We start from the raw sequence: 23,229 nt of genomic DNA, 5'->3' as shown, positions 1-23,229 counted from the left end.
AGCTCCCAGAGTAGGGTGCATGCATATAGCCCAGGTTCAAACCCCAAAACTACAGGGGAGGTGCTACAGCACCAAAGAAAGCTTGAGTGTTACACACACCCCCACTCTCTCTCTAGTAGTCCAGAGGAATGAAATCACGAGTGTTCTGTCTCCACTCAGCAAATTAAAAAAAAAAAAAAAAAAAAGTTCAGCTGTTGGAATATGAGAGGAAGTCCTACATGAAGGCTGAGAATGCACTGAAGGAAAATTTCACAGGTTGTCCTAGAATGAAGCTGGGGAGCCTCAGGTCCTCCCAGGGCAATCCTCTCTCGACCTCCAGAGACTTGATTTTACACTCTGGTGACTGTTCTTCTCTTGTTAACTTTCTGCCAAGGGATGCACAACATACAGCCCATGCTTTCTCAAAATCCCGGAAGGAGCAGTGGGATATCCCCTTGTCTTATGTGTATTGAATGAATTTCACCACTGTGAGGCCTGTGAAGCCACAACAATGTCTCTGGGGGGGGGGGTTTGAGGGATGGGAACATCTGTTCTGTGACCATCTTTAGTCCAGCACTACCCCTGAGGCTGCTCAACTGTATCAAATGCTCTGGCAATGTAAGTAGTTCACCACTTCCCATTGGTAAGGAGATAAAAAGGAAATCCCCTAGGTAGTTCTGTGCTCCACACAGACCTGTTCTTCAGTGAATTCCACTTCTGAACACCTTTGCCCATGTGGAACAAAGAGATTAAGTTGGTAGGGCTGCAGAATCAAAACTCAAGCTGGCAGCGGTAGGAGAACTTCCCATCCTGCTTGCAGGACATCTCCTTGCTGAATGCTTTCTCTTAACCAGTTCCTCCTCAAGACCCCAGGACACAGAACTCTCCCCCAGAGAAAAGCAGGTGTTCTTTTCCCAGGTGGACCCAAAGCAAAACTCCTTCAGTAGTTGCCTCAGGCAACTACACACTCACCAGACCATCCATTCTTAAATTCAACTATTTCATTCTGATCCTCTGCTGAAATAAAGTGGGGGGGGGGGGTGATCTATGAAGTAACTAGTTACTACTAAGTAGTAACTGGGGGGAAACTCAACAAAATATGTTTATAACCTCTGTAGGATAAGTGATAAAACTTGGTTAAGAGCTCTTTAAGAAGTCTTAACTAAAGATATACCATTTTCATGGATAGGGGAATTTAAGATAATATAGACATTGATTCTCCCCAAATGACTATACTGGTAAGGTATAATTTCATTCAAAATCCCAATAAGAATCTTTAAGAAGTGCATTAAATTATGTGACAAAACAAATGTCAAGAATAGAGAGTCAAAAATTAGAAAAATTTTGGGCCCCTTGGAATATACCTAAAACATACTTCTTAGCTTCTTCCAACATGAAGACCCCAAATCTCACTTGTTATAGTCTTACCTTTAAGTTCTTGATTAAAGATTTCTCCCCTCTTATGTCAGGACTTAGTAGGAAGCTGTGGAATTAAGGAATGATGGTATTAGCACAGAGAAAAATAAATCCAGCAGATATATAGAAAGGTGTATGGCATCCTGAAATTTGCACAACTTGGAATGTTCCTAGCCATGACCACAGAATGTGAGCTCAGACCTACAGGGATGCAGAGGTTACATAGGCTCCTGTGCTGACTATGGTCCCAGATCAAATTGGTGGGATTTACAGTTAACAATATTTATATAATTTTCCTATATTTGGGAGCTACTCTCTTCACTGATCCAGTTTTCTGGTCCTTTTTTCAACTGTGACACTATTCCCCCAGACAATAGCCTAGGTCACCTGCATATTGGATGTCGGGCGCAGGCAAAAATTAGTTGGGTCTTGGGCCCCTTGGAATATACCTAAAATAGACCTACTAACTTTTCCCAAAATGGGGACCCAAAATCTCCATCCACAATATTCTTGCCTTTATGCTGATGATTAGTCAACAATTTGCTCTGCTTTATATCTTAACTCTTTTTCATCCACCAGGTTCCAGATGCTACCATGAAGCCAACTGGACTTCCCAGGGCAGATGACCCCACCAGTGAGTCCTGGAGCCCCACCTGCCCAGAGCCCCTATCCACCAGTGGAAGAGAAGGACAGGCTGGGAGTATGGACTGACCGTCAACACTCATGTTCATTGGGAAAGCAATTACAGAAGCCAGACCTCCCACCTTCTGCATCCCACAATGTCCCTGGGCCCATGAGCAAGAGGGTTAAAGAACAGGAAAGCTATCAGGGGGAGGAAATGGGAGATGGAGTTCCAGTGGTGGGAACTGCATTCTTCTTACCCTATGGTCCTTAACATCTGTCCATAGTGTTTCCATCTTATAAATAAAAACAAAAAAGAAAGGTGTATGGCAATGGTTACGTCAGAACAGCAAAGGAGAAAAGATGAGTTGTTGAATAGGTAAAGTTAAAAAAGGAAAGACTAGTCATTTGGAAAAAGAACACATTGTATCATTGGAAAAACCTAGATGGGGTAAAGGTTTGAATGTTAGAAACAAAACTGCAACTTTCTTAGTAGAAAATGTGTCAAAATATCATTCATATCTAGGTGAGGGAATAGATGTCCTCAAACATCAATAGCTGTAGAGAAAAAAGTGCAATATGTTTGACTATACTGAAAGTATGACTATCTCAAAAGATATTTTTGAAAGTAAAAAGATTTAAGTTCACAAAATCGACAAATATTTTAGCTCACAAATATATTGTAGAAGAGTATATACAGGCCAATAGAAAAATAAGCAAAGAACTTAAATAGACCTATAACAAAAACAGACACATGAACATTGTGTTTATGTTAAAAGAACATGTTGGGGCTGGGCAGTGGCACACCTGTTTAAGTGCTCACCATATAGTATGCAAGGACCCAGGTTCAAGCCCCTGGTTCCCACCTGTAGGAAGAAAGCTTCACAAGTAGTGAAGCAGGGCTGCAGGTGTCTCTCTGTCTCTCTCCCTCTCTATCTCCCCTTCCTCTCTCAATTTCCCTCTGTCTCTATCTATCCAATAATAAAGGAATACATTTTAAAAAATTAAAAAGAAAGAAAAAACAATCTTAAAAAAAAAAAACATGTTATAGACTGAATGCTTGTATCCCTCCAAAACGTTGAACTCCCCAATGTGATGGTATTAGTGAGACCTTTGGAATAAGAATTGGGGGTAACTAGGTCATTGTCAGGCAGCCCCCCTGCTCCATCCTCCATTGCTGACACTGGGCCTTATTTACATAATCATTGTTTTGCCTGAAAGATTTCCCACCCATTCCTTTGATCTGTCTTCTTTCTATACTTCGAGACCCTCCCTGCCTGCAGGGTACATTAATCCCACCAGATAAAACCCTAGCAACTGTTGCTATGGAAGCTTTCTACCTTCCCACTTTTTCTCTTCTCCATTCCCTTTCCCAGCCCAACTTTCCCGTTCCCAACTTGCCACTTCTGGTTTTACCCTATAAAGCCACTTCTGCTCCTGCTTTCGCTCTCTTCTCTCTCTGTTCTTTTCTCTCCCACATCACTACCTGGAGAAGGGCTGGCATACAGAGCAGGAGGCGGCCATTGCAGTTTGGCACCATGTGGCTTAAACCCGCTGTGCTCACACCCAACTCTGGAGCATCTGCATGAATAAAGAATTGTATTACCACACCACTACAAGTTCTTGGTCTCCCACCTGCGAAGCTAGCCAGGTAGGTCATGAGGGTAAAGCCATCATCATTGAAATTAGTGCCCCAATAAGAAGCTTGATACAGGAATGTATCTCCTCTCTCTCTCTCTTTCTCTCTCTCTCTCCAAAATGCAGGGTTATAGCAAGAAGACATCTGTACATAGACACTTTACCAAAAACCAGATTCACCAGAATTTTTAAATTTTTTCATTTTTATGATTGGATAAAGACAAAGAAATTGAGAGGGGAAGGAGAAGCTAGAGTAGGAGAGAGACAGAGAGACACCTGCAGCCCTGTTTCACCACTCTCAAAGCTTTCCCCCATAGATGGGGACCAGGGGCTTGAACCTAGGTCCTTACACACTGTAATGTAGGCACTTAACTAGGTGCACCACCACCTGGCCCCAGATTCAACAGAATTTTCATTTAGACCTTTCAGTCTCTGGAATAGAAATAAATGTCTTGCTACTCTCTTCCTTGATCCAGTTTTCTAGTCCTATTTCCAATTCTGATACCATCTCCCAGACAATACCTTTATTCTACCTGCATGTTAGCTGTTGGGCTCATGTAAAAATTAGTAAAGTTGTGGGCCCTTTCAAATATAGCTAAAATATACTCCCTAGCTTCTTCCAACACGAAGAACCCAGATCTCACCTGCTATATTCTTACATTTAAATTCCTGATTATTAAACAATTTGTTCTGTTTTATGTCTTAATGCTTTTTTCACCCACCAAGTTGCAGATGCTACCATGACACCAACCTGACTTCCCTGTACAGATGACCTCACCAATGTGTCCTGGAACCCAAACCCCTGCCCAATAGAGAAAGATATAAACAGACTGAGAGTATGGATCAACCTGCCAATGCCCATGCCCAGTGGAGAAGGAATTATAGGAGCCAGACCTTTTGCACCCCATAATGACACTGGGTCCATACTCCCAGAGGGATAAAGAATAGGAAAGCTTCCAATGGAGAGCATGGGATATGGAACTCTGGTGGTGGGAATTGCGTGGAATTGTACCCTTTTTATCCTATGGTCTTGTCAATCATTATAAATCAATAAAAAGAAAAGAAAGAAAGAAATGTCTGTTGTTTAAACCATCTTGCCTGTGGTATTTGTTAAAACAGCTCAAGCAAGATAAGACAGATAAACATTGTCAGTGAGTAAGTAATCAAGACTATAATGAGAGATAATTTTTTACTTATTTGACTAAATAATAACACTCTTAATAACACCAAGTGTTGGCTAACAGGTGAATTCACAGACTCTTACCCATTGTTGAACAGCTGATCACTTTAGAAAAATGGTTTGGGGGAGTCAGGTGGTAGTGGAGCAGGTTAAACAAATGTGGTGCAAAGCGCAAGGACCAGTGGTGTAAGGATACCAGTTCGAGCCCCCAGCTCCCCACCTGCAGGGGAGCCACTTCACAAGCGGTGAAGCAGGTCTGCAGGTATCTATCTTTCTCTCTGTCTTCCCCTCCTCTCTCCATTTCTCTCTGTCCTATCCAACAATGATGACATCAACAACAACAATAATAATTACAACAATAAAACAATAATAACAACAAAAAGGAATAAATAAATAAATATCTTTTTAAAAAAGAAAAGAAAAATGGTTTGGAATTACCTCCTAAAGTTGAATGTTCACAGTAATTCTATCCCTAAACACATACACACCCAAGGACAAATCCTGCACATGTGTAAAAAGGAGGCACATATAAAAACATTTGTAGTAGCGCTTTTCATAATACCAGACCTGGAAACAACCCAAATACTCATCAACAGGACAGTAAATAACCAGTTTTCATTTTCACCCAATGGAACACTCTCCAGGAACACTGCATAAGAGTGAACAATGTGGGGGGTCGGGCGGTGGCGCAGTGGGTTAAGCGCATGTGGTGCAAAATGCAGGGACCAGCGTAGGGATCCCGGTTTGAGCCCCTGGCTCCTCACCTGCAGGGGAGTTGCTTCACAGGCGGTGGAGCAGGTCTGCAGGTGTCTATCTTTCTCTCCCCTTCTCTGTCTTCCCCTCCTCTGCAACAATAGGGAGGCATCTCAGCAATGCAACGAACAACTCACAAAAGATTATATGCAGGATGGTACCCTTGAAAGTTGAAAAAAAGAATATATGATTTAAGACCTAGTGAAATAGTTGATTTAGATAGTGCACTACTTTGTCATGTGCCAAGGTTCAAGCCCAAACCCTGTGGCACTGAAGGAAACTCCCTGTCTCTCTGCCTCTCTGTCTCTATCTAACAAAAACAAATAAATAAACAAATAATTTGTGATTTTAGAAATGTAAACACAATGTAAGTATGTAAAAAAAAAAAGGAAATGAATTGAGAAAAAAGTTATCTTGAGTAACAGGTAAAGAAAGAAGTGTCTGTTGTTTAAACCATCTTGCCTGTGGTATTTGATAAAACAGCTCAAGCAAGATAAGACAGATAAACATTGTTGGTGAGTAAGTAATCAAGACTATAATGAGAGATAACTTTTTACTTATTTGACTAAATAATAACACTCTTAATAACACCAAGTGTTGGCTAACAGGTAAAGATACCTCTCTATCACCCCCTTCCCTCTTGATTTCTGGCTGTCTCTATCCAATAAATAAAGATTAAAAAAAACTTTTAAAGAAGATGCATGATATTATTTTTAAAAATTAATTAAGAAAAAACAGAGAGCACAGTGAAAAACAGAAATGTTATGTATGTACAGACTATTGTATTTACTGTCAAGTATAAAACATTAATCCCCCAATAAATAAATTTCAAAAAAGAAAGAAAAGACAGAGAGAAATAGGGCAAGAGAACAGGTACAGAGAGAGAACAAGAAAAAGAGATGCTTGCAGCCTGCTCCACCACTCTCAAAGCTTCCCACCTGCTGGTAGGGACTGGGGGCTCAAACCCAGGTCCTTGAGTATAGTAACTTGTGTTCTTTACTAGTTGTACCACTATCCAGTCTATTCTACACCTTTTTAAAGATTAATTTAAGAAGTGGGGCCGGGTGGTGGTGCACCTGGTTGAGCACATATGTTACAGTGTGCAAGGACCTAGGTTCAAGCCCCCGGCCCCTACCTGCAGGGGGAAAGCTTCACAAGTGATAAAGCAGGGCTGCAATGTGTCTCTTTGTCTCTCCCTCTCTATCACCGCCTTCCTCTCGATTTCTGGCTGTCTTTATCCAAATAAATAAAGATAATTTTTTTAAAAAGACTAATTTAAGAAATAATTAAGCAAATAGTGCCACAGTCAAGGCACATAGAACTATTAAAGTTTTTGTTTCCAGTTATCAAAAAGATAACACGAGAGTTGGGTGTAGTGCAGTGGGTTAAGCGCATGTGGTGCTAGGCACAAGGACCGGCATAAGGATCCTGGTTCAAGCCCCAGGCTCCCCACCTGCAGGAGAGTCGCTTCAGAAGCGGTGAAGCAGGTCTGCAGGTGTCTATCTTTCTCTCCCTCTCTCTGTCTGCCCCTCCTCTCTCCATTTCTCTCTGCCCTATTCAACAACAACAACAATAATAACTACAACAATAAAACAACAGGGGCAACAAAAGGGAAAATAAATAAATAAATAAATATTAAAAATTAAAAAAAGAAAACACTTTGATTACCAGTGTCTATATATTTAATATACTAACATTTTTAACTATTGTAGAGACTTGGGAAAATGAGAGAAACATTAAAATAAAATGCCAGTATACCTCATTGAGACTGTTTCTTATAGTTCTTCTTGTTATTACTGTAACCACTAATTTTGTGTCAGGTTGGCTAAGCTGTCATTCCCTATTATTAGTCAAATACCAGTCTAAATGTTTCTGCTGTAAAGTAGTTTTCACTTTCAATCGATATGTTTTTGGTGGAATCAGGAACTAGCACATGCATGATTTCATATCTCCAGGCCACTTTTTCATTCACAAAGAGACCGAGACAGAGGAAGGGAGAGATGCTTCATTATCAAAGCTTCCTTAGTTGCCATAGCACCTCCTATGTGGTACTGGGATTCGAACCTGGGGCATATGCATGACAGTGCAGGCACTCTACACAGTGAGCTGATGAGTGCTCTCTCCATTTACCTTAATGCTTTTAAATAGCTTCATTATGAAGATTTCCAAATGAAATGTGATAAACTAGAATAATGAAGCTACATGTCACTCAGCTTTAATCATCATTATCACTTCTAGGTTTCATTTGGACAGCCCACCTTGTCCTCTACATTCGAAATAGCAGTTTGGGAGTAAAGCAGGTTGTCCTCCAAAGTGTGGATAGGCCTTGTCCAATCAGGTGGAAGCCAGCAGAGAAAAGACCGAGGTGCCCAGAGAAGAAGGAATTCTGTCTCTAGACTTTCCACAGACTCAAGCTGCAAGTTCTGCTCCCCAAAAATCCCCAGTTTGCAGAATTTGGGTTTGCCAATCTCCACAGTCACATAAACATGCTCCTTGAAATGAATTTTTCTCTTTCCAAAGTGTGTGTGTGTGTGTGTGTGTGTGTGTGTGTGTGTGTGTGTGTTTGTGTGTTGATAGGAAAGAGATAAATTGAGAATGGAGGTGGGTATAGAGATGGGGAGAGGGTCTGGCTGGTGGCACACTTGGTTAAGTGCACATAGTATGAAGTACAAGGACCCGCCCAAGTATCCCAGTTTGAGCCCCCAGCTCCCTACCCTCAGGGCGGGTCACTTCACAAGGGGTGAAGCAGTTCTGCAGGTGTCTCTCTCTATATATCCCCTTCCCCTCTCAATTTCTCTCTGTCCTATCCAATAAAAAAAAAATGGAAAAAAAATGCTACCAGAAGCAGTAGTGCAGGCACTGAGCCTCAGCAATAACCTGGGAGGAAAAAAAAAAAGGGGGGACAGAGAGAGATGTACAGCCTCAAACTCCATTTTTGAAGTTTCCTGCTGTAGGTGGGGACCAGGGGCTTGAATCCTGGTCCTTGTGCATGGTAACTTGTGTGCCCAACTGGGTGTGTCACTGCCCAGTCTCTAACCTGGTTTGCTTGTTTGTTTGTTTGTCTGTTTTAGTCTCTGCAGTCATCCTTGCTTCCTTCTATCTTTGGATGTGCTGGGCTGCTCCATGGTCTCAGCCAGGTGAAAGGGCTGTGTCTCGTCCCTCACCCTGGCTCTACTAGGCCTTGGCCTCTCAGCCCTCCACACAGGGCTCACCTCTGGACAAAGTCTCACCTCCACTGTGGCCTCCTTCCTGACACTTCCACACACAGGACTTCCTCTTACCCAACCTCCATCCCTCCACTACCCCATGAATTCTGCTTACTGGGACCCCAGCCTAAGCCCTGCTACCCAGACACAATGAGGGACCATAGCTTCCATTTTTGACAGGCCTGCCTGTGTCTTTTATAGCATTGTGCCGATACCTGACGCCACAGTCAATTCTGAAGGAAGACACCTAGCGGCCATATTTAAATGTGACTCGGGCTCACTCCCTCAGGGAGACCCCACTATGTGGTCAGACAGATCCTGACAACTCTCCAGACACCCCTCTCTCTGCCATGTGCCTCACGGCCTCACAGAACATTCCCCAGGCCTTGACACTGGCTGGCCCCTCTCCCTAAGTCCCCCTGCTCCCACCATGCACCCTTCAAACATGGCAGCCACCACCTGCTCCAGAAGCCACTGCACACCCCTCTACCCCTTAGCCCCCATTTATTCTCTAGGCCCATTCTGCATTTCAGCTCTTGGTTTACTTCACAGACTCTAAATTCCACCAAGACACCCAGCAGGCCCATTTTATTTAGTATTCTGTCCCCAGCATCAACCGCTTAACAGGGGCCCAATTAAGACTTTTTTAGGTATTATGTATATATTTTTCTACTCTTCTTTTTAAAATGAGTGATTTAACACTGCTTTCCAAGATTATAAGATTATCAGGTATCATTCCACACCACACCCACCACCAAAGTTCTGTGCCCCCATCCCCAGTGATAACCACCACGTTCTCACAGAGTCTTAAACTTTAAAGATTTGTTTATGGGGGGCTGGAGATGGAGGAGATTGATTTATATCAAGGATCAAACTCAGAACTCAGGCTTGAGAGTCCAGTGTCCCACACTGCCACCTCTTGAGCCAAGAATTTTGAAGGAAAAGATAAATTACACAAACTGCAAGCCTGGAGAATCAGGGACATGCCTCACAGGGCAAGGAGGCCATACCCACAACCACCCCTCTCACTTGCTCCTTAGTGTAATGTAAAGGACTTGCTCCTGTACCTGAGAACAAACATGGGGTGTTTGGGGTGTGTCTGGTGGGAGAGGATGGCTGAGAAGAAATGCATGCTCTGGTTAGAGATGATCAGAGCATACCCTACTTCAAGACTCTGGTTTCCCCCAGATCTGTCCCTTTCTCTCCCACCCAAGACCTAGTTTCCTGCACACAGCAGGCACTGTGACTTCATTTATCTTGTGTCACTGGGAATAAAGGAGGGCCAGACTCTAGTTTGAGGATTCTAAGGTCCTGGAGCCCAGTCTTAGATAAGGACTGAGTCTATACTACTCCACACATACTCCACATGCCACATATATATAGCTAGTGAGCATAAAGAGAAGGGACTAGGAGAAGGCTGGGAAGAGGAGCAGATGGCCATGCACTAAGCTAGGTTTCTGCACTTTAGATGAGCTGTGAGAGGAGGAGACACAGTTATAAATGCTGAGCCTCTCCACCCATTAAACAGGCAGCCCTGCCTGCCATGCCTGATGTGAAGATGAAGGAGTTAAGAGTAGAAACTGGGGCCTTAGCAAAACTCTTCTCATTCTGAGCTTCCACTCACTTAAAGAACTCCTGGGTCTCCAGCCCATGTAACTGCAAACTGCAATGGGACAGAAAGACAGGGCCACTCACTCAAGAAAATAGGACTGGATGCTGAGGAGATGGAATAATGGTTCATAATGGTTCTGCAAAAGAACTTTTTAAAAAAAATTTATTTATAAAAAGGAAACACTGACCAAACCAGAGGATAAGAGGGGTACAACTCCACACAGTTCCCACCACCAGAACTCCATAGCCCATCCCCTCCCCTGATAGCTTTTCTATTCTTCAACCCTCTGGGAGTATGAACCCAAGTTCATTGTGGGATGCAGAAGGTGGAAGGTCTGGCTTCTGTAATTGTTTCCCCACTGAACATGGGCATTGACAGGTTGATCCATACTCCCAGCCTGTCTCTCTCTCCCTCCCTAGTGGGGAAGGGCTCTGGGGAAGCTGAGCTCCAAGACACATTGGTGGGGTTGTCTGTCCAGGGAAGTGTGGTCAGCATCATGCTAGCATCTGGAACCTGGTGGCTGAAAAGAGTTAACATACAAAGCCAAACAAATTGTTGACCAAACATGGACCTAAAGGCTGGAACGGTGCAGATGAAGAGTCGGGTAGTATTTCCGTTTTATAGATAACTAGTAGGCCTATTTTAGTTACATTCCAAAGGGCCTGTGGCTATACTAATGTTTTTTGGTTTTTGTTTTTTTGCCTGAGCCTGAAATCTGATATGCAGGTGGATCCTAATTATTGTCTAGGGAGATGATTTCATGGCTGGAAAAAGGACCAGAAAGCTGGATCAGGGAACAGAGTAGCTCCAAAATATGAAAAAGGTATATAAATATTGATTGCAAAAACCATCAATTTGATGTGATCTGGGGCCCATATTCAGCTTAGAAGCCTATGTGAACTCTGCATCCCTGTAGATCTGAGCTCACATTCTCTGGTCATGAGTAGGAACATTCCAAGCTGCCCCACTATCGACCCATCTTCCTCAGGTGTAGCACAGAGTATGTTGTCCATCCTCCCGTTAGAGGATGGAACATTCTCTACCATTGTTGATCCAAGTTGAGGGCAAGGTCCTATGGGGGCCCACAAAGGGGTCTATTGTATTATTCCTGCTAGAAATGACCAATAATAATGGAGAGAGGGATTTATTTGAGTTCTAGGCCCATCAAGTCTGTTTGGGAATCTCAGGGATCCCTGATTAGGGCCTCAGCTGCTGGGGTGGCCTGATAGAGACTAAAGAGTCATCGTTAAAGTATGCCAGTCTCTTGCCCTTTTTCAGCTTTTACAGTCTTTGCTTTGATGAGGTTAGCTTTGGAGTGAGTGAGAGAATTGTAATAGGAAATAGGTGAGGAGGATATCAAAGTCTAATTAGATACTATTTCATTAGGAACTTTATACTGACTCACTGCAGACTATTGTGTATTTTTGCTTTCAGATATATATTTTGCCCTAATTTATGGACACATGTGAACTATATGCTCTATCTCATGGGACCTGGTCTATATCTAGGTTTTGGGACTTTGTTAGGAAGTGAACCGCCTGGAATGGAATTAGAGAATTCTACGAAAGGAAAGGTCTCAATCGAGTAATGAGGGTGAAGAGCTGACATTCCATGCCTGAAGTCTCTGAGGGACACAGTCTGAAGTGAAGCATGCTGAGGTGGTACTCGTTGCGCAAAACAACTTTGTGCTTGAGACTGTGAGGCCCCAAGTTCAATCCCCTGAAACACGGCAATGTGCTCTCTACTAGGTGTTCCACCAACCAGCGCCTATCCCTGGGACTTTGAGTAGTGTGTACAGATCTGGTCCATGCTGTAGAAGCTGTGTAAGAGGGCCCTATTTTCTACAAAACTGATGCTGCCAGCCTGTGCCCCTGGTCCCCTTTAGCACTGATTCTGGACGCTCAGCCGCCTGCGCCCCTACACACACACACAGACACACACACACACAGGCACATTATATACATTTGTTTATGTGGAGGTATGGTGCTCTCTTGATTGCACAGCAGTGCAGCCTGCTGATGAGGTTTGCTGTTGACATTTCAACATTAGCTGGCTTTTGTCAATTGTGGCAGCCTAAGAAATTCTATCTTAAGGGCTGCTCTTTATTAAATTTGCAAGATACAAAACTGTGACTGACAAATAGTCTCCGTTCCCTCTGCAAATGCATAAATAATGGTCCGCCTCTCGAAAGCAATTAAAATATTTTCTAAATTTAAGCAACAACAACTACTACTACCACTACTACCAAAAAAATGTAATTGTCAGAGTAGTACAAGGACTGAGGTATCCTCCAGCTTCATGAAAATATTTTCTTGATATTTTCAATAGTTATCAGCCTGTAGATCTTTGGGGGCTGAGAATGGGAGGGAAGGCAGGGGAAAGAGCATTTACATGAGCCTCCTTGTTCTATGTTTTACCAAACTTTGTCACAGAATCTTCTATGAAACCCTTTTATGGGTTACTGGTGACATAATTCCTGCCTTTTTGTTGTTGTTCAACAGCCATTATATATGATAAATAAAACAATGCTCTGAAAATACTGAGATCTCTCATCAATGTCATTGTGAAAGGGGCCCAGATAAATGAGTCCTGGAATCAAAGGCAGATGACATGGCTGACCATGTATCATCTTCTATGTATTGAACGTAGTCTTTGTAAAGATAGAGCGGTAATAAAAAGTGGTATTGTGTGCTCTGAAAGGCTGTGTGGGTCTGTGCATGACTAATCTGTCTTTCTGCATTATTTTATTCAATCTTCTCTGACTTTATGCCTTTGACATTTTTGCTACACTCAGTAAATTTGAGTGAATAGGCAATTTTAAAGAATTTTTATAGGGCTTCAGAGAAGTCATATGCAGACTGTATCTTTGTTCAAATTTAACAGTTTAAATATTTCCTTTGTCTAGGGTTCAGAGTAATCTTTAGACAAAAATAAAAGAAAGAATGCTTTAACCTTAAGGTTTTAACAGTGTTTCCTGAAATAGTTCAATTATTAAAAAAGAGGGAGAGAGCGAGAGATGGACAAGCTTATAATTCAGGAACTGCCCAAGTCCTTCTGTTCTACTCTTACTATAAACAGAAAACTGGCCCCTTTTTGATGATCAAATAACACCCTTCTTTATCTAGAATCCAGAGATGCAGAAGATGCAACTCAAGGGAATTATTTTGAATCTAGCATTCAGAATGTCCTCATTTGAGACCACCCACTTTTTCTGACTTATCATAAGGGTAGTTGTCTATATAAATAATGATCTCATCGCATGTCTCTAATTTATTGTGTATCATGTTATCAGTTCGCTATCTGGCAAACGCTAGAAGCAGAAGTTCACTATCTGATCTATAATACTAGTTTGGCTAAGCGCTGCCATTTAGATCATTTACACCAGGGAGGTATGCAAGATGAAATAAAAATTATCTCCTTTGCTAAGTCTGGGAGTAGTCCTCACCTTAAGTACATCCAATTGGATTGCAATTCATTAAGACTGTTGAATCATTCAAAGAAAACTTAGGGTTACTTGATAAAATTGTTTGGGCTAGCAAGTACTAGCTTTGGCTTGGGATTATACTTTTAGAAGGCTTATTAAACTATTTAAAATGACAGAGGTAGATAGCATAATGGTTATGCAGAAAGACTCATGCCTGAGGCTCCCATGTCCTGGGTTCAAACCCCCCGCCCCATGATAAGCCAGAACTGAGCAGTGCTCTGATAAAAATACTTTTTAAAAATGAAGCACAACTAAACTTCATATGGACATACCTGAATGGATTCATATAGCTAATTATATCTTATAGTATCTATAATATCAACAAAAAACATATAGCAGATATGTCATTTTTATCAATCTCTTCATCTGCCCTTATCCAGGCTGTATACTTAGGTTCAGTATCTTTGAGGCACTTTTAACAAACTGGACTTCAGGCTTCCCTCAAGAGAAAAGTGGAAGATTTCATTAAGCCAGTGCATTTGCAGGTCAGGGCAGTTGAAGTCTGTGGCCTGTATTCTAGAGCAAGAGGAGAGACTATTAGGCTAGCGGTAGGAGGCAGACTCCCCAAGACACACAGGGAGGAAGGTTCAGGACAGAGAACTGCCAGCTCTGGTCTCTGATAGACCAAGCCAGCCCACACCTGCACTCACTACTTGTGTACTTGACTGTGAGCTCAACACCAGCCCACAAAGGGATGCAGGGCAGGGCAGGTGACACAAAGACCCTCTAAGAGGTCAGTGTACTCCAGTTAGCTAACGACAGGGAGCTGTGTACTCCAGTTAGCTAATGACAGAGGGGAGGCCTGCCATGGGGTTATGGACTGGGTCCTTGAGCATCTTTTTCAGGAAGCAGGAACCTGCATCAGTCAAGCAGAAGAGGCAGGAAAGTTATCCGTCATAAGCAGCTGGGTACCCACCTCCCTAGGCAAACTGAGCAGAAGACAGTTTACATCTCACTGAGAATGCCTGGTAATAAATACATAGGTCCAGTGTGAGGTCCTCAGCACTTCTGTAATCATCTCAGAGAACGAGATCTAGATGCATCATGTCTGGGTTTGTGACTTCTGTCTTGTAAATGGATAAACATTTCACATCTCCATGTAAGACTGAAACATGAATTCCCTATCTTTTTTTCACAGCAGACACAAATAAATACTACTTTTTATCACTGCAAAGCACTTGCTGTAAGTTCATTAAAATGAAAGATTTTAGAGAGCCCCCAATATGATTCATGTGTAGATCCCTGATAATAGATGTGCCTTCTATTATTTTCCTGCCACACACAGGACTAATTCTGCTTCTCTAAGGAAGACTGTGTTACCTTTCCCTTTATGAAGCATTTTCATAGAACCAAATAAACAACCAACACATCCATGATCAGCTGTGATAGGTCCCCAGTGATTCATTTGACAATCCTAAGGAGAAGTCTGGTATCAGGTCTGTCTCGGCACATTTTTTTTTTTTACTAAATGCTAAAACTTAAAAAAAAAAAAAGAAAGAAAGAAAGAAAGAAAGAAAAGAAAAGAAAAGAAAAGAAAAGAAAAGAAAACCTGTTCTTTCCAAAATAAACCAAAAATAAAACAGTCTATAACTTCAGGAGATCTTCCCATGCTCTTAGGCAAGATGTGGAATCTGCATTTTAAGAGCCCTGTTCCTTAAAAAAGTAAAACCATGGAGGAGAGCCACCTCACTGGTCTGCTTTGCCAGCCCAGCCTGAGCTCTCTATGCATGAGAGCACCTTAAGATGCTGTAACTAACCTCAAACCTGGAGCAGTAGGGGGCCTGGGGGCGGGCAACAAACCTCAAAATACAGCAATGTCATGCTTTACAGGCACCCTCTCAGCAACAGCATGAATGGGGTGGGGGGTTGGTTGCCTAGGAAACCCTCTAGTCCTGGTAATTATTACTGTAACTGACTGCACACCCCACCTATAACAGAAATGAATAATAATTTATAACCACTGACTGGCAGCTTTCTGTCGGTGCCTCTGCTCACCACTGCTACCTACTGGCATGCAAAATTCCTTACACGCAAAACGGTGGGGTTTGTCAGAGAGCAAAAATCAGTAGCCAAAAAGAAAAGAAAAAAGAACATTTTGAGAAGTCTCCCATCTTCCTCCACCAGGTTCTGAATATAGTTTAAGTAAATGGCTGCTCAATAAATAGAGCAAAGAATAAAAAAAGCGCTTTTGTGTTCATGTACACAATGGAGGTTGAGCGATCTAATGGAAGTTGGTCATCTCAATTAAAAGCAGTTTCATATTGTGACATGATCTAGAGCAAAGAAAGAGGTACTTAATAAGGTTAACAGATGCTAAATAACAGCATATATCTTAATGACCTCAAATATATGACTCAAAAGCTATTTAATAGTAAAGAATTTGATACTAAGCAAAAGTGCCATAAATAAAATCCTATCTGGTAGTTTTGATCAATTAAACTACATAATTACCAAAGATGGTCCATTTATCTTAGGTTGTCTAATTTGCAGTACAGTGTTAAAGTACCTCTACTGGAAGACTAGTTTGTTTAGAAATTAGAACATTCACGGTGATTTACTGGATTTGATTTAAAAAACACAGCAGGAGTTGGCAAAACTCACATATCATGGGGTTAATGTGGGTTAGAATGTAGCTATTTGTAATACAAAAATATTGCATACCAAATACACACATCTGATTTCTTTTAATCCTAGTTCATCTTTTGTAGAAGTGGTTAATTTATTAAAACGAACAACAAAAACAGCTGCATTCACCAGTATTAGACACAGAGATCTGCCATTTTCAATTTCTCCAGCAAGCAAATGCTGCATGGGTAATAAGTCAAGGACTAGAAGCCTTCAACTAATTAATGGTTCCCTCACCCCCAGACCAATCATGAAACTATTTCCACCGAATTCAACACGTTTTAGTCTGTACTGCCATATATTTAGGCTCCACAGTTCACCGGTTCTGTCTGGTCAGGACATTTCAAAGTTGAGAAAGTTCTTCCAGTTCAAGAGGAAACAGAAGGAAAAAAGATAAATGGCCTCCGAGGTTGCCTAAGGGAACATTTCACAGAGATGAATGATACTTAAAGTAATAGCATATTCAACCCTTCCAAACATCTCAAATATTCAACCCTTCCAAACATCTCAAATACTTCAGTATTCATAAGATCCACTGTCATATTCCCAACTTCATCTGACAGTAGACATCGTGGAACTTCCTATCTGTCTCAGGTTCTACTTTGTTAATTACATTATAGCAAAAGTCATTTTCAGAAAATCTTTATACTCTTAAAAATCAATCCAGAGGCCGCGTGGTGGCGCACCTGGTTCAATGCACGTTACAGTGCACAAGGACCCAGGTTCAAGCCCCCAGCCCCCACCTGCAGGGGGAAAGCTTCACAAGTGGTAAAGCAGTGTTGTAGGTATCTCTCTGTCTCTCTCCCTATCTCAATTTCTGGCTGTCTCTATCCAATAAATAAATAAAAATAATTTTAAAAAATTTTTAAAATCAATCCAGGCCCAGTGAAATAGCTCACTCGGGGAAATACACTGCCTCGTCATGGGCATGACCCAGTTTCAAGTCCAGCCCAGTGGCATTAAAGGAAACTTACGTGTTATGGTCTTTTTCACTGTCTGCCACTCTCTCTCTAAAATAGCAATAATTTAATGAATAAAATAAATGCAATATCCTTTGGATATGTTCTCACTATTTTTTAAATATTTATTTATTTATTCCCTTTTGTTGCCCTTGTTGTTTTATTGTTGTAGTTATTATTGATGTTATTGTTGGATAGGACAGAGAGAAATGGAGAGAGGAGGGGAAGACAGAGAGAGGGGAGAGAAAGATAGAGACCTGCAGACCTGCTTCACGGCCTGTGAAGCGACTCTCCTGAAGGTGGGGAGCCAGGGGCTGGAACCAGGATCCTTATGCTGGTCCTTGCATTTTGTGCCACCTGCGCTTAACCTGTTGTTTCAAATTTGTAAGTCACTTTTGTAGCTCTGCCACCAGCATAGCCTGTTAGAATCATTCTCTCATTGGGGCCGGATGGTGATGCACCTGGTTGAGCGCACACATTACAGTGCACAAGGACCTCTGCTCAAGCTCCCCATCTTCACCTATAGAAGGAAAAAGCTTCATGCATGGAGAAACAGTGCTACAAGTCTCTCTCTCTCTCTCTCTCTCTCTCTCTCTCTCTCTCTCTCTTTCTCTCTCTCTCCCTCTCCCTCTCCCTCTCCTTCTCCCTCTCCTTCTCCCTTTCTCTCACCTCTCAATTTTTCTCTTTCCAAAATAAATGAATAAACATATTATTTAAAAATCCATCAATTAAAAAAAAGGATTCCTCTTTTATTAAAGGACCCAACAGAGATCAGATTTGGAATAAGCTCAACCACACATAAGATGCACAATTGTCTCAAATATCTATGTAGAGCACAAATGCCAGGCCTTATAGAACACCTACAAAGATCATATTAGGTTCCACACTTTAAAATGCATTTTAAGTTGCAACAAGTATTTGCAAACTGCACTTTTCTGAAGAGGGGCTAAGTGCTGTTTCTTGGTTACACCTCAATTAGCTCCTGACAAGAGCTCCTTGAAAGATTTCCAATAACTGTAGAAAATCAAACACATTTAGCTGTTGTGACCACAGGTGGATCTAGGCTATACACTGCTCTCTGCATGTTAGCATAAAAAAGCACAAGGTTGTTTTTTGTTTGTTTGTTTGTTTGTTTTGCTTATGAGGGTCAGGGTCAGGAGATGGCTCACCCAGTAGAGTGCACACTTTATCATGCTCAAGGACCCAGATTCAAACTCCTGCTTTCCAGACAGGAACACCATGCAAAAGGGATGCTTCATGAATGGTGAAACAGTGTTATGTCTTTCCTTTTCTTTCTTTCTCTCTCTCTCCATCCACCAGCCCCCCCCCCCTTCCCTGTCTTTTACCCTCTATTTGAAGGGGTAGGAGGAAGTCCACCTACTGACAGGGATGGCGTGATCATGCAGGCATGCAGCCCTACTGACAGGAGAAAAAAAAAAAAGGTTTTTGTCTCTACTATACTTTTTTACCAGGATTAACCCATTCTCCTGCTGCAAAGGGGTTCATCCCTGACTGGAATCCCTTCTTATCCTCATTTTTGCTCCTAAGATCCCAAGTGTACACTAACAAAATCTCAGATCAAGGCGGGAGGGAGAAACTGTCTCCTAAAACACAAATAGACTCAGGGCTCTTGGAATTTGAACATAGCATCAGAAAAAGAAAACTTAGGTGGGTTCTAATTCTATTTCTTTTTATCTCCAAGGAAAGTTCTAGGATTTTTTCTCCTATCAATCCTTCAAATCCTAGAGTACTTCTGGACAGAAAGTAGCTGCTGTCAGTTCTCTTCCCTCAGACAGCTCACATGATCCCAAGTCTGAACTTTCACTGCCCATCTCTCTCTCTTTTTTTCCCTTTATTGGGGGCTTAATGTTTTACATTTGACAGTGAATACAATAGTTTGTACATGCATAACATTTCTCAGTTTTCCACACAACAATACAACCCACACTAGGTCCCCTGTTATCCTTTTCCAGGACCTGTACTCTCCCACCCGCCCACCCCAGAGACTTTTACTTTGGTGCAAGACACCAACTCCAGTCCAGGTTCTACTTATGTTTTCTCTTCTGATCTTGTTTTCAGCTCCTGCCCATGAGTGAGATCATCCCATACTCATCCTTATATTTCTGACTTATTTCACTTAACATGATTTCTTCAAGCTCCATCCAAGATGCATTGCCCATCTCTTACAGCACTTCTCCCTTGCCCTAGACACATGACTGACCTACACAGGTCAGAAGATACGAGAAAGCAACACAACCTCTTCAGAACAGCACTCTATACATAGAAAATGTTCAATAATATCACAGATGACAAAGTCAGCATTCTCTTGGAAACCCTCTAGCAATGTGAGATAAAATTTGGCAAATATCTCCTCAAATACAGGTCCAGTTTACACAAAGCTAGCAGTAGTTGCCAGTGGCTCCTTATAAAAAATTAAAATAAAATAATAAAATAAAATTTGTTAGTGTCAAGTTCAAGTTGTCCTTGTGGATAACCAAGAGGGTTATGTTTAAAATTTGCAGAATATAGGAGACAAGTCATTGGGCTCAACACAGCCAGTCAATACTAACACTGTGCCAGGCTAGCTTTGCCAGAGAGAGATGAGGAACTCGTGGCAGCGTAGTAATACAATTCTTTATTGATGCGGATGCCCCAAGTCGGGTGTGAGCACATCTGGTTTATGCCATGTGGAGCTAGCAAAATTTCCACCTCCCGCTATGCACACCAGCCCTTCTCCAAGTCTTTTTCAGGTTAGGACTTGGAAGAGAAAGAGAGTGAAACCAGAAAAGCAGTGGGCTTTATAGGGTAAAAATGGAAGTGGCAAGTCGGGAATGGGATTGGCTAGGAAAGGGAGTGGAGAGAGACAAAAGGCATGCTGGGAAGGTGGAAGCGTCCTTAGCAACTGTTGCGATGGTTTTAACTGAATTAGCAGTACCCTGAGGGGATAACGTGGTGGGGATCTTTCAGGCAAAACAATGATTATGTAAATGAACCATATTGTCAACAATGGAGCATGGAGCAGAGCGGGGCGGGGGGGGGGGGGGGGGGGGGGGGGCTGGCTTTAAGGCCCAACAACACTGGGCTTTTGAAGTGCCATAGGCAGAGTGAAAGGACAGAGAAATTTGCCATTGTCAAAACAAACAGCAACTGAGGTGGTACACCTGATAAAGAGTTCCTCCTGTGCTACCATATGCCAGGAGCTAAATTCAAGTCCCTGGTTCCCAATCTCATGGGGAAGTGTCATGAGTGGTGGAGGAATGCTGCAGATGTCTCTCTTTCCCTATCTCTCCTATTTCTATCATGAAAAGAAAATGAAGGAGGAAGGAAGAAAGGAATGGAGGGCAAAGAAATTAGCAAGCTTTGCCTCTCTGAGTCCTAGGTCAAGTGGACTGTACATCTATACACACATCCTCTGGGAATTTGTGAGCATAGGTGGAGATGTGAGGAACTGTAAGCCATGAAATTAGCTGAAAAACTACAATTTATGAAATGAGACACTGATTCTAGTCTTAAAAATACACCCTGCCCCCACCTCCACCCCCACCACCCAGGAGATACCAGAGTATCATCTATGGTCAGTAGATGCTGCTTATCAATCCCAGGGCCTCAGGCATGCCAGACATGTGCTCACCCACTGAGCCACCTCCCCAGACTGATGCTAGTCTGAAAAGAGTAGCTGGTATAGAACATAGTCTTCATCATAAACAGCTAGAAAAATGTACAAAATATGGGATACAACAGATAGAAACAAAAACTGAGATCTTTAAACAAAGAAAGCAAAAGAGTCCTATAATCACCCTGGCTTTCTCTAAGATGTTGGGAAATTGTGAGGATGTGGTAGAGCCTGTCAGGGTTTGACCTGAGGAGTGTGTCTATCCTGTTAGTCTCTCTCTACCGAGAGGTTGAGCAAGGAGGGACAAGAGTAACCCCAAAGGTTTGCCCCGTCTTATCAGACTCCCTGCCTCACAAAGCACCCTGCATTCCTGATACTATGGCCATTAGATAAAAAGAAAGGGGGACATTCAGGAAATTGTGAGGAGCCTCACAAAGCATTAGGCCAGCTCCCCCTGCTCTACCCTGCATTCCTGATACTATGGCCTATCTATATAATCATTGTTTTGCCTGAAAAATCCCCACCTACTCCATTCCTTTGATCTATCTTCTTTCTACCCTCAAGACCTTCCCTGCCTCCAGGGTATTATTAATCCTACCAGTTAAAACCCTCACAACAGTTGCTAAGGAAGTTCCTACCTTTCCAGCCCCATTTTGCTTTTCTCCACCCCTTTCCTAGCCATTTCCATTTCTGACTTGCCACTTCTGGGTTGGACTTTTAAAAGCTTTGGCTCTCTGATCAATAAAGACATCGCATTGCCTCGCACTATGAGCTTGGTTCCTGAGTCATCTCCCTCACATCGCTGAGTGAGTAGCAGCCCAGGCTGGCTCCAGTAGAGTTCTCGCTAACCCAGAGAGTACATGCCCGGGAAGAGGCACCCCCAAGCTATCCCAGCATAAGAGACACTGATTTTTTTTTATCATTTTAAATTTATTTTTGGATGGAGACAGAAGTTGAGAGGGTGAGATAAAGAAGGAGAGACATCTGAAGCACTGTTTACTGCTTGTGAAACTCCCCCCTGAAAATGGGGGCCAGGAGCTTGAATCTAGGTCCTTGCATACTGTAATGTGTGCACTCTACCACCAAAGGCCAAGTTGTCTGTTAAAAAAAAAAAAAAGGAAGAAAACTAGTGTGAGGAGCAGTCCAGGTAAAAGATAACTAGTGTCATAGTTAAGATGCCAACTACAACTTAGTGACCAATTAGCATCATGAAGACCCCTCACCACTATGACTGAACTTCTAATTGTATGATTATCCCCAAGCTAATTATAAAAAACTGGACAAAGCCAAAATGAAAATTACCTGGTCAATTCTCTTTAAAGGCATCAAGGTCATGAAAAACCTACAAACTAAAATGGTCACAGATAGTACAAGATTTAGAAGACTTAACTCCTGGTGGTGTAGCAACTGGTAAAACACAAAAGTTGCCATGCACAAGGACCTGGGTTCGAGCCCCTGCCCCTACCTGCTGGGGTTGGGGGGAAGCTTCACATGCTGTGAAGTAGGTGGTACAGCAGGCGTCTTTCTTGCTCTCTTGCCAAATTTATGTCTCTATCTTAGAAATAAAATAAAATAAATTTAACTATTAAATAAAGTGTGGTATACTGGAATAAATCCTAGAAGATATAAATTGTACTTGTGGAAAAATTGGCAAAATACAAATAAAGTTGTGGATCAATTAGTAGTATTGTATTATGCTAATTCTTAGTTTTGAGAACTCTACCTTGGTAATGTAATATAGTGCCACTAGGGCAAATTGAAAATGGGTGAGGAATATGTAAGAATTCTCCACGTTGTCTGTAAAATTTTTCTAAAAACTAATAAAAGATTCCTACAACAAATGAAAACTCACTAAACATGAGAGTAAGAAGCAACTATAACCCATAACTAGGAGGAAAATCAGTCAGCTGTACTGTTGATATGATGCAGAAATCAACATAATGAACAAACAGAACTTCACAGTTAATCATAAACATAATGGAAAGACTTATATAAAATAAGAACCAAATGAAAATTCTTGAAGTTAAAACTAATAATGTGTCAAAAATAACAACAAAAAAATGTACTGGATATAATCAAGGGCAATAAAGCAAGGCAGGAAAATATAAGATATAGCATATTAATTATATTAAGTCATATTTAA

The sequence above is a fragment of the Erinaceus europaeus genome, chromosome 2, assembly GCF_950295315.1.
Source record: "Erinaceus europaeus chromosome 2, mEriEur2.1, whole genome shotgun sequence".
Taxonomy (NCBI): domain Eukaryota; kingdom Metazoa; phylum Chordata; class Mammalia; order Eulipotyphla; family Erinaceidae; genus Erinaceus; species Erinaceus europaeus.
Note: the sequence above shows the minus strand (reverse complement) of the source record.